Below are 8,599 nucleotides of genomic sequence, written 5' to 3' on the forward strand. Positions count from 1 at the left end.
CAGAGAGAAACTGAACTTATTGGGAGTTAAAGAAAATATATTGGAAAGCAATGTGTTGCAGATTGTCAAAATAATTAAAAGAATTGCATATTTTGCATCACATATTAACTCTGTAAGGTGACACATCAAATCTGTAACAGTGAGAAAAAAAAAGTGACACTTTTCTCATTAACTCTAATAAGCAACTGGTGCATATTGATATTTATTTAAAGTCTAATTCAGCAAAGGTCCCACAAAAGAATATTTACCTGCAATGCTGCAAATTTAAACAATTATTGCACTGCATTTTTTAATGGTGGCACCCATTATAAATAACTAAAGTCCAGTAAGGTAAACCAATCCATGAAATCTTAAAATATGATTGTTAGTATTGTCTTTAGTTTTCTGCTCCAACTCTAGTTGTTCTTCCTAGATTGAAAGTTGTCTCACATAATAAATGTTCTCATTTCTGATAGCCTCACTTTCCATCTCTCTTTCTTTGAAACAATGAACAATACACACAGGATGAACAACTTTATTTTATATTTAATGTAGGCCATGGGTCAACGGACATTGTCTTCCTGCATTTGTCAGATTGCATACATTGAATTTTCATAAGGCTAACAATTCATTTAATTCTATAACTTACCATATTTAAGAGGTTTCTACTATATTTATACCTAATAAGCATGGAGACGAGCTTCAGAGAATGAATGTTTCTGTCTCTGCTTGCTACAAATCAGAGTACAGTCTGGTTATAAACATTTACAGTATTATCTTAATGCCACTGCACCACCCTCCCTACCAGCTTAACAAAAAAAATCTGTTAAAAATAGATCCAGCATTATACACAAGTATCAAACATAAACATTTATTTTGTATAAAGCTAACAGTGTTGACAAAAACAAATATGGATTCATTCACTGTTACTTAGCAGCAATGAAGTGCTAAAGGAGAAGTTTTAGTTGATATTTTTTCACATGTATTAATTATCCCAAATAATAATCACAAGATAATAAGCTATTAATGAAATATTACCAAAAATGTAAACATTCCAAATTCTATTGCAAATTTAAATTTATTGTAATATGATTTATTTTTGTTACAATAAAATATTCTAATGTCAATGTCAATGTTTTAATGGCCAGCAGGGTGAATACAACTGAATTGTTCAAACGTCTACATATAAGCTAAACTCATTTGTTTTGGATATTTGATATAAATCAGGTATAATGCTTTAAACTTTTAGAAACTTTCAGAAATAACATGAACTTTTATAAGATCTGAGTTCTCCAAGGCTCAGTGGATTTAAATGAAAAAATATTAATAATATTGGAACCAAAGTTCCATTCCAGATGTTAATGTGTTTTTGTTGCAGCTGGATTGTTCTAGCATATTCTAGATTATTCTTGCTAAGTGTCTACTTCGTGCTGAAGATCCAACTAAATGGCTCCCCAGTAAGGGGAGGAATTTATCAAAAATACTACTTCCAGATTGTATTCATGCAATATTTCCTGGTTGGTTGAGAATGGAATTTCTGCATCCTAGAAACAATAGTCTGCCTTTCATATTTGCTAGGTTGATGAGGCACCTTTAACAATTTTATTTTGTTAAAGAAACCATATACCTATAAGTTCTTGCCATGTGGTGTCTGGAAACAACAAAGAAATGGATAGGAAAAATGCATCTTTTCTCTTCTCAGAAAACAAACCTCAGTGAGCATTTTCTGTACAGGCTTATGCCAGTATTATCTCATTATAAATCATCAAGGAGAACTATAGTGTAACCTTGACCACAAAAAAAAACAAATCACCACTCCCTGATTTTTAAATGCATGCATATCAATATAATTACACCTAATTTACAAATATCTCTCTCAATATGTCAGTGTAAATAGTTTATTTGCATTTATTCAGCAGTACCTGAAGCATGTACAATATAACCAATACAGGGACAAATGGACATATAGTTAGTCAGTTCAGATATTCTGTTATTATGACATCTGAATGAGCACATTTAGTTTGTTTGTATAGTAGAAGCTATTTCCTACATGTACATAGTCTTGAATGTGCATGTTCTTAATTAATCACACTCTTAGCTAAATGTTAATAAATCACATTGAAAGCTTAGATTGTGCGATCTCACACTTTATTCACAAATCATGAAAAAAGTGAATATGTAATTTTTGGTAAATACAGATCCAGGGGGTATTGTTTTATCTATATGAATGCAAAAGCATAGTGCGAGAAGAAAAAGGATCAAATTGTTAATTAAAGCATGAGGTAATTGTTGGTTTTAACCAGCTCAATGTCCTCTATTCTTCGTGATGCCTGCACATTCTTGCATAAGTAATTAGTAGACACGAGAGACTACAGACCCTAAATTAACGCATGTAGTGGTGTTTTTGAAACTGATATTAGTTATATATAATATGCAATTCTGTTGAGGAATTAGTGGTCACTCAGTGACCAAGCAATCTAGTAGTTCAGTAACCAAATATATGACTTGTTCAAAATAAAAGCCAAATGGCCAGCCTTTCTGCCCCTCCCCTTTATTTTCATATGTTTATATGTACATCTAACTCTACAGCAGTATGCAAATTCTATACTATATTTTCAACAAATATTTCAATTAATTTTATTTGATAATTGTTTACCCAGCTTTAGGTTGTTACATATACAGCACTCAACAAAAATATTTCATATAAATGAGTAAACATTGTTTGCTTTTAAAATATGCTTTTTTATACAATCAATGAAATAATTTTGATAGTTATATTTTAGCATATTTTTTGCAATGAGGAAATTTGTTTTAGAAGAAAATGTATGCCTCCAAATTATTTTAATATGTAATGCATTAGAATGAATCTAGTTAACAATTTTTATCACTGTACAGAAAATGGGTACTTCTAATTTTATAAACAAATTTGAAACAGCATTTATTATCAGCTAAATAAATGCAATCAAATGATGTTTACTATTTCAAATATGTTTTTACATAAATAGTTAAACACACTTAAAAATAAACAAGGAAATGAAATAAGAGAAAGTCAATTTATCTGGTAATTACCTTACATTTATATCACAGATGTTTACTTGTTTCCCTTTGTGTATTAACCTTCAATCTACTGAACTTTTTACAGTGAGAAACATGCCAAGTAGCTTGGTGGATATCTTAAATTTGCTGGAGGAATAGGTATTGTTTTGTGTTTGGTGTGTTATTTCATGCATTTCTTGCCCCAGCTAAAAGATCATTGCCCTGATATTTCCATTTACCATACATCAGTCATCTATGTGGCCTATCTGAGTGAGACTATCCAATCAGCTGCAATTGGTGCCAAATTACAGACAGTTTTGTGCTGTAGTCTCATATCCAATGAAAACTGGGTTAATGCAGCACAAAGTTGTTTCAGTTACAACCCTTAAGGAGCATCAAATTGTGTGGATGATTCATTCCATCTGTCTGGCCTTTATTAAACCTTAGAACTCAAAGGTAAAAGAGTTAAATCATCAGTGCACAGTACAATGCTAAATTATATCAAATTTAAGTGCTGTTTTTAATTCATCAAGGAAACTTGGAAAAAAAAAACCTATCTTATAATTAGGTTTTAGTTTCCATTCTCACTGGTTGGATCAAGCTTTAATACATTTTATTTAACCATCTCCAAATGCTAAGCCATATTATGCTGGTCAAATTTAATTTTGTTATCCAAAACATTGCCTGAAGAAATAAAAGGCAATAAACATATATCATATGCTATCATGATTTTCATAAAGGACGTTGTGTTTATCAAGCTCTTTGTTAACAACTTACCGAATCATGAGATATATCAGATCGTTTCTGATTCATCTACTTTAATGTGGAAAAAGTAACGTCAGGTAGTAAATATACGTGTTGCTCTATTTATTCTATAAGGGAAATTATTATAACTAAAAGCAAAGATATTTCGATATCCAAAAAAGTTCGGAAACATTAATATTTATAGAAAGTAAAATTTGTGTAGGCTGTACTTCGGAAAGGTTGGGTTTGAGTTTATTTGAATCAAAACATTACTGATTGACCCTCTTGCTGAAACGCACGCTGATGTTATTAGGCTCTTAAAGCTGAATATGCAAAGTTCACTAATAGGAACACAAAATAAATATATAGGCTTGCATGCTTCTGACCCTTTGGTTTGAAGAATCGGGTTAAAACTATATCTGAAATTATTGCTTATTGATTCAGTGTGATGAGTGAAAATGTTTTCAACCATGGTGACATATAATGTAATTGGGTGTTTGGTATGAGTGGCAAAGTTTGTTTGGTATGAGTGGCAAAGTTAACGGTTGAAGTTTTGGAAAGCGTCCTTCACATCAAGCCAAGAACGACACCAGTTTTATATTTGCTAATTAATTTAGAGCTATGATGTGCAAATTAATTTCAAAATAAAACACTGAAACTGCGTTTTGCTAAGTAAAATTACAATCCTAACCGAGTGCTCAGTGAAATATGCTCCACAATTAAAATTCTGATATTTTTGGACGAAAAGATTAAGTTGATTGCTAAGTTTATTTATGGTAATCTAGATATACTAAAACGGTAAAGCTTTCATTTTAGCTTCAACCCAACTGTTTAGTCTTAACAACAAGGTAGAGATGAAATGATTATGTCGCTAGCGAGCAACGCAAAATTAAAAAGGTGATCAAAAAGCATACCGTGACATAATTCATATCAAAAAGTTTCATTATATATGTAAACTTCTGTTATTAAAAGTATCGAGAAAAAGTGGGAAACATCCACATGACTGCTGAAATTAATAGCTTACGTGAAATATACTCCAAAAAAAAACTTTGCAACGTCGTTTTGTTTTAGTAGCATGGGCCTGAGGAAATTACCATCAAAAATTGACTATGTATACCAGCCGTCTTTAATTGAAATTGTGCTATCTTGAAAGGAAGTTAAATAATTACAAAGTTACAAGGCAAAAAAATCTTGGGTAGCAACTTCTACTCTTGCTATTACACTTTGTCAACATAAATAATAGTCGAAATATTGTATCTCCACACAATGTTCACTGAATTACCTGCCACGTTGATTTGTATTGATACATTTCACTTATTTTAATTGAAACGAATAAAACAATCAACATCTAACAGATCAAACGTCTAAACGATGCAAGGTTAATTTCAGCGAATTTCAAGCTGATGCAGTGCGTATTTTATCGAGGAATTTGTTGTTTTATTGAATCCCAAATAAAATATAGTTGACAGAAAATGTGTTAGTTCAGCTGTTACACAAAGCTGTCACCAGGCTTCCACAATAACTAAATTACATTTACAAAATTTGAAATAGGCTGCTATAAAGTTTTGAAATTGTAATTACAAAAAAAAGGACAAATAATAAACGTCTAGAACCTGCCTACAAGAAAAACAAAATAAACCTTGATATATATATAAATATATATATTTATTTATTTTAAAGATGCAGCGTCAGAAGATTCTAGGTTGCACAATATTTCAGAAAATTCGTTTTGTCAGTGTGTAATTTTTCGAGGATTACATTCAGACATATATTCGTCTGATGACAGTGCGATTAGCCCTAAAATATAGGAAGTACCAACGCATCTATCACCAACACAGACTTGAAACAAGAAGTTAAAAAAAAACGTTTTCTATGTTTAACGTTGCTTGTGGTGAAACTGATGCGTAATGGCCAAGGAGGCAACACGCAGGCATCTGCTTTCGTGAATGTTCCTTTTAATACAGTACTTTCCGAAAACTAGTGAACTGTTTCGAGACGGAATACTTAAAGAAATCCAATCTCAAGAAAGCCTTTGCCCTTTCCCCTTTACTTTACACACAATAGCTTTAACGTGTTTAACAATAGCAATTCCTACTCCGGCAGAGACTGTGCTATTTACCCACCACAACCTGTAACGGCGCCGAACTATGTTTTCATTATACAAAAGAGCACTTTATGCCATAGCCTGTCTCCGTGCTCTGTGACCAGAATTTCATTCATCACATTCACCTTTTCTTTGGTCAATATTTCTCGCTGTCTAAAATTGTTTTTTATGACACCTGGTCGGACAGCGGGGTCCACGGTGGGGTTACTCTGCAAGCGAGAGCCCCCTTATCATCTGAGCGCGTGTGTGAGCATGAGGACTGGTTACTTTGTGTTGAAGAATTCTGTACCATTTTGGGGAGGGACGATGATTTTAGGAAGATGCTATCTCATTACTACCGGAGGAAGCAAAAGGGTGAAATCTTCAAACTGGTCGCGGAGCTTGCCTGCCTCCTTCCGTCTTGAGCGAGGTTGCCTGCAAATTCTGAGCACCCACACCGAACATAAGTGAATCCTCTTTTTTTTGTACAGACTGACGTGATTATGTTATTATTATTAATCTGCGTACAATTTGCATGAAAATGGGACTTTGAGGCGGTGTGATGGTAATGCGAGAGGGGAATTTGTATAGCAATCACTTATCTAAACACTCACTTGCCAGAATGGTGTGAACAGGCAGGAGACCAAATTCTAAACTTTCTGTTCGAGACCGATTTTAAAATTACACAACAGTTGGACAACTAGATCTTTGATAGGAACACTGCCATATTTCCCTTGCCTCTGAAACTCGCGGGTTGCTGTTGACGTGTTTGGAATTGTCACCGCCTGCTTCTGACGTTGTAAATATTTTTGTTTCTGTAACCTGTTTTCACTTCAGCAAGACAAACGTTTCTTAAAGCACAGCTGTATTGACGTAAACATATGTTAGTGCATTTTACTTACACAGCAAAGCAGAGCAAACAAACAGCCAGAATAAAAAGCAATTTGGGGGTTTATTTTAAGGATTATTAGGGTGATTTGGCTCCTGCAGGTATATAACAATTCCCTGTAATGCTGATATGTGAACTGAAACAATTCTGGAATATCAACACTTATAATTATATTAGTTTACTCCGATCTTCCTTTGAAAACATGAGAACGAACCAATTGTATAACACTCATTGTCTACACGATGTAAATCTTCAATTTTCTTAGTCTGATTTTTCCGCCACTGTATAATTACTGTAACTCTGGTTGAATTGTTTACTCTGCAATATTATATTTGTATTGTTTTTGAATTATGTCTGTCAAAATAAACACAATTAATAGCAATTAATGAACATAAAAGAATAAAACAAATATATACAGATAACGTTAGGAAAGATACTGTTACAAAGTTTGAAAATAGTAATAAAAATGAGCAACATTTTAATAAAAGCCATAAGCCAAATTTTCTTCAGATTCCGGTTTTTTTTTATCAGTAATAGCTTTGTGTAAAACTGGAATCTATTTTAACACTAATCTGCCAGCAAATTATGAGTTTATTTAGGAAGACCACCCATTTCACCGAACACAATTCAGTTTCCTGACAGTGTCAGAGCGTTATAAAATTTGTGCAACCTAGAAATAGGCGCAATTAGAAGTTTAAAATGTCCCAGTAGGTTCCAAATCAGTTCACAATAAATACATGGCGGTGAGCAGCGCGGTTCCATGGCATTTGTTTTCATGCAGCAATCGGTTACTTATGTTTGGGTAATGCATCGTCGTAATTAATTGAAACTAAGTATTTATTTCGATCCCATTGTTTCAAAATTCCAAAGACTTACAGTGTTCACTTGGGGCTGTACATGTGAATAAAATCCTCCTCATTTTGCGCAAGTTTCACACGTGGCCAACATTTAGGAAACACGTGATTATTTGGCATTTTAAGGACATTTTAACATACTTGTGTGTCAGTGCTTATCAACCCGATTAAAAAACTGGGATTTTATAGTTGGAATACATATGAAACACACATACCATGCACTTGATTTGCCTACAAAATACCAAATGTTATAATCAAAGCGATTCGCCGATGCTAGAGTGTACATTATATCGCCCTCATTCATCGCGTTGCTGAAGCAAATATACTACATAGATGAATTGAACTAAATAACAATTTATTGTCGTCTACGGGTGGCAAACATATTATGTATTAACTTGGGCTTTGATTAAAGACTGTAGTGCGCTCACAAATCACCTTTTGTCTGAACTGATGCATGGCTAAACCACAGACTAACATTAAACAAGATCACACTCAAGTTAAGAAAATATTGTTATTTTTCTTTAATTGGGACAATTGGACTCCCGCGTGTTGGAGCTGTGGTTTTAACCAACAGAACGGAAAACTGGAATGACACCACTTTGCACTTTAACAATCGGATTACATCAGGGTACAAGTTGTTTGTTTAACCCGACAGCTCTCTGCACCCCGTCGCATGCTTTACACACTCATTAAAACGATTATTCACGATCTGTCGAGTGTTTTCTAGTTCATTCACACGACGCCCTCAGCATTAGCTCAAACTATTGGGTCGGCGAGTCAGAAGAAAGAAAAGACCTGCACTTTCAAACAGCGCTTCCCAAACCAGCTCCAACTCCACAGGTTGTAGTGATACACGGGAGATCAGCACACATAGGGACAGATACACACAAGCAGGTATATACACAGAGACAGATTCACACGGGCTAGCACATAGGGGATACGCGAAAGCACAACCACACACAAATACACACACACAGGAGCAGACATACAGAGGCAGATACACAGGAACAAATA

The sequence above is a fragment of the Rhincodon typus genome, chromosome 8 (genome assembly GCF_021869965.1).
Source record: "Rhincodon typus isolate 14 chromosome 8, sRhiTyp1.1, whole genome shotgun sequence".
Classification (NCBI taxonomy): domain Eukaryota; kingdom Metazoa; phylum Chordata; class Chondrichthyes; order Orectolobiformes; family Rhincodontidae; genus Rhincodon; species Rhincodon typus.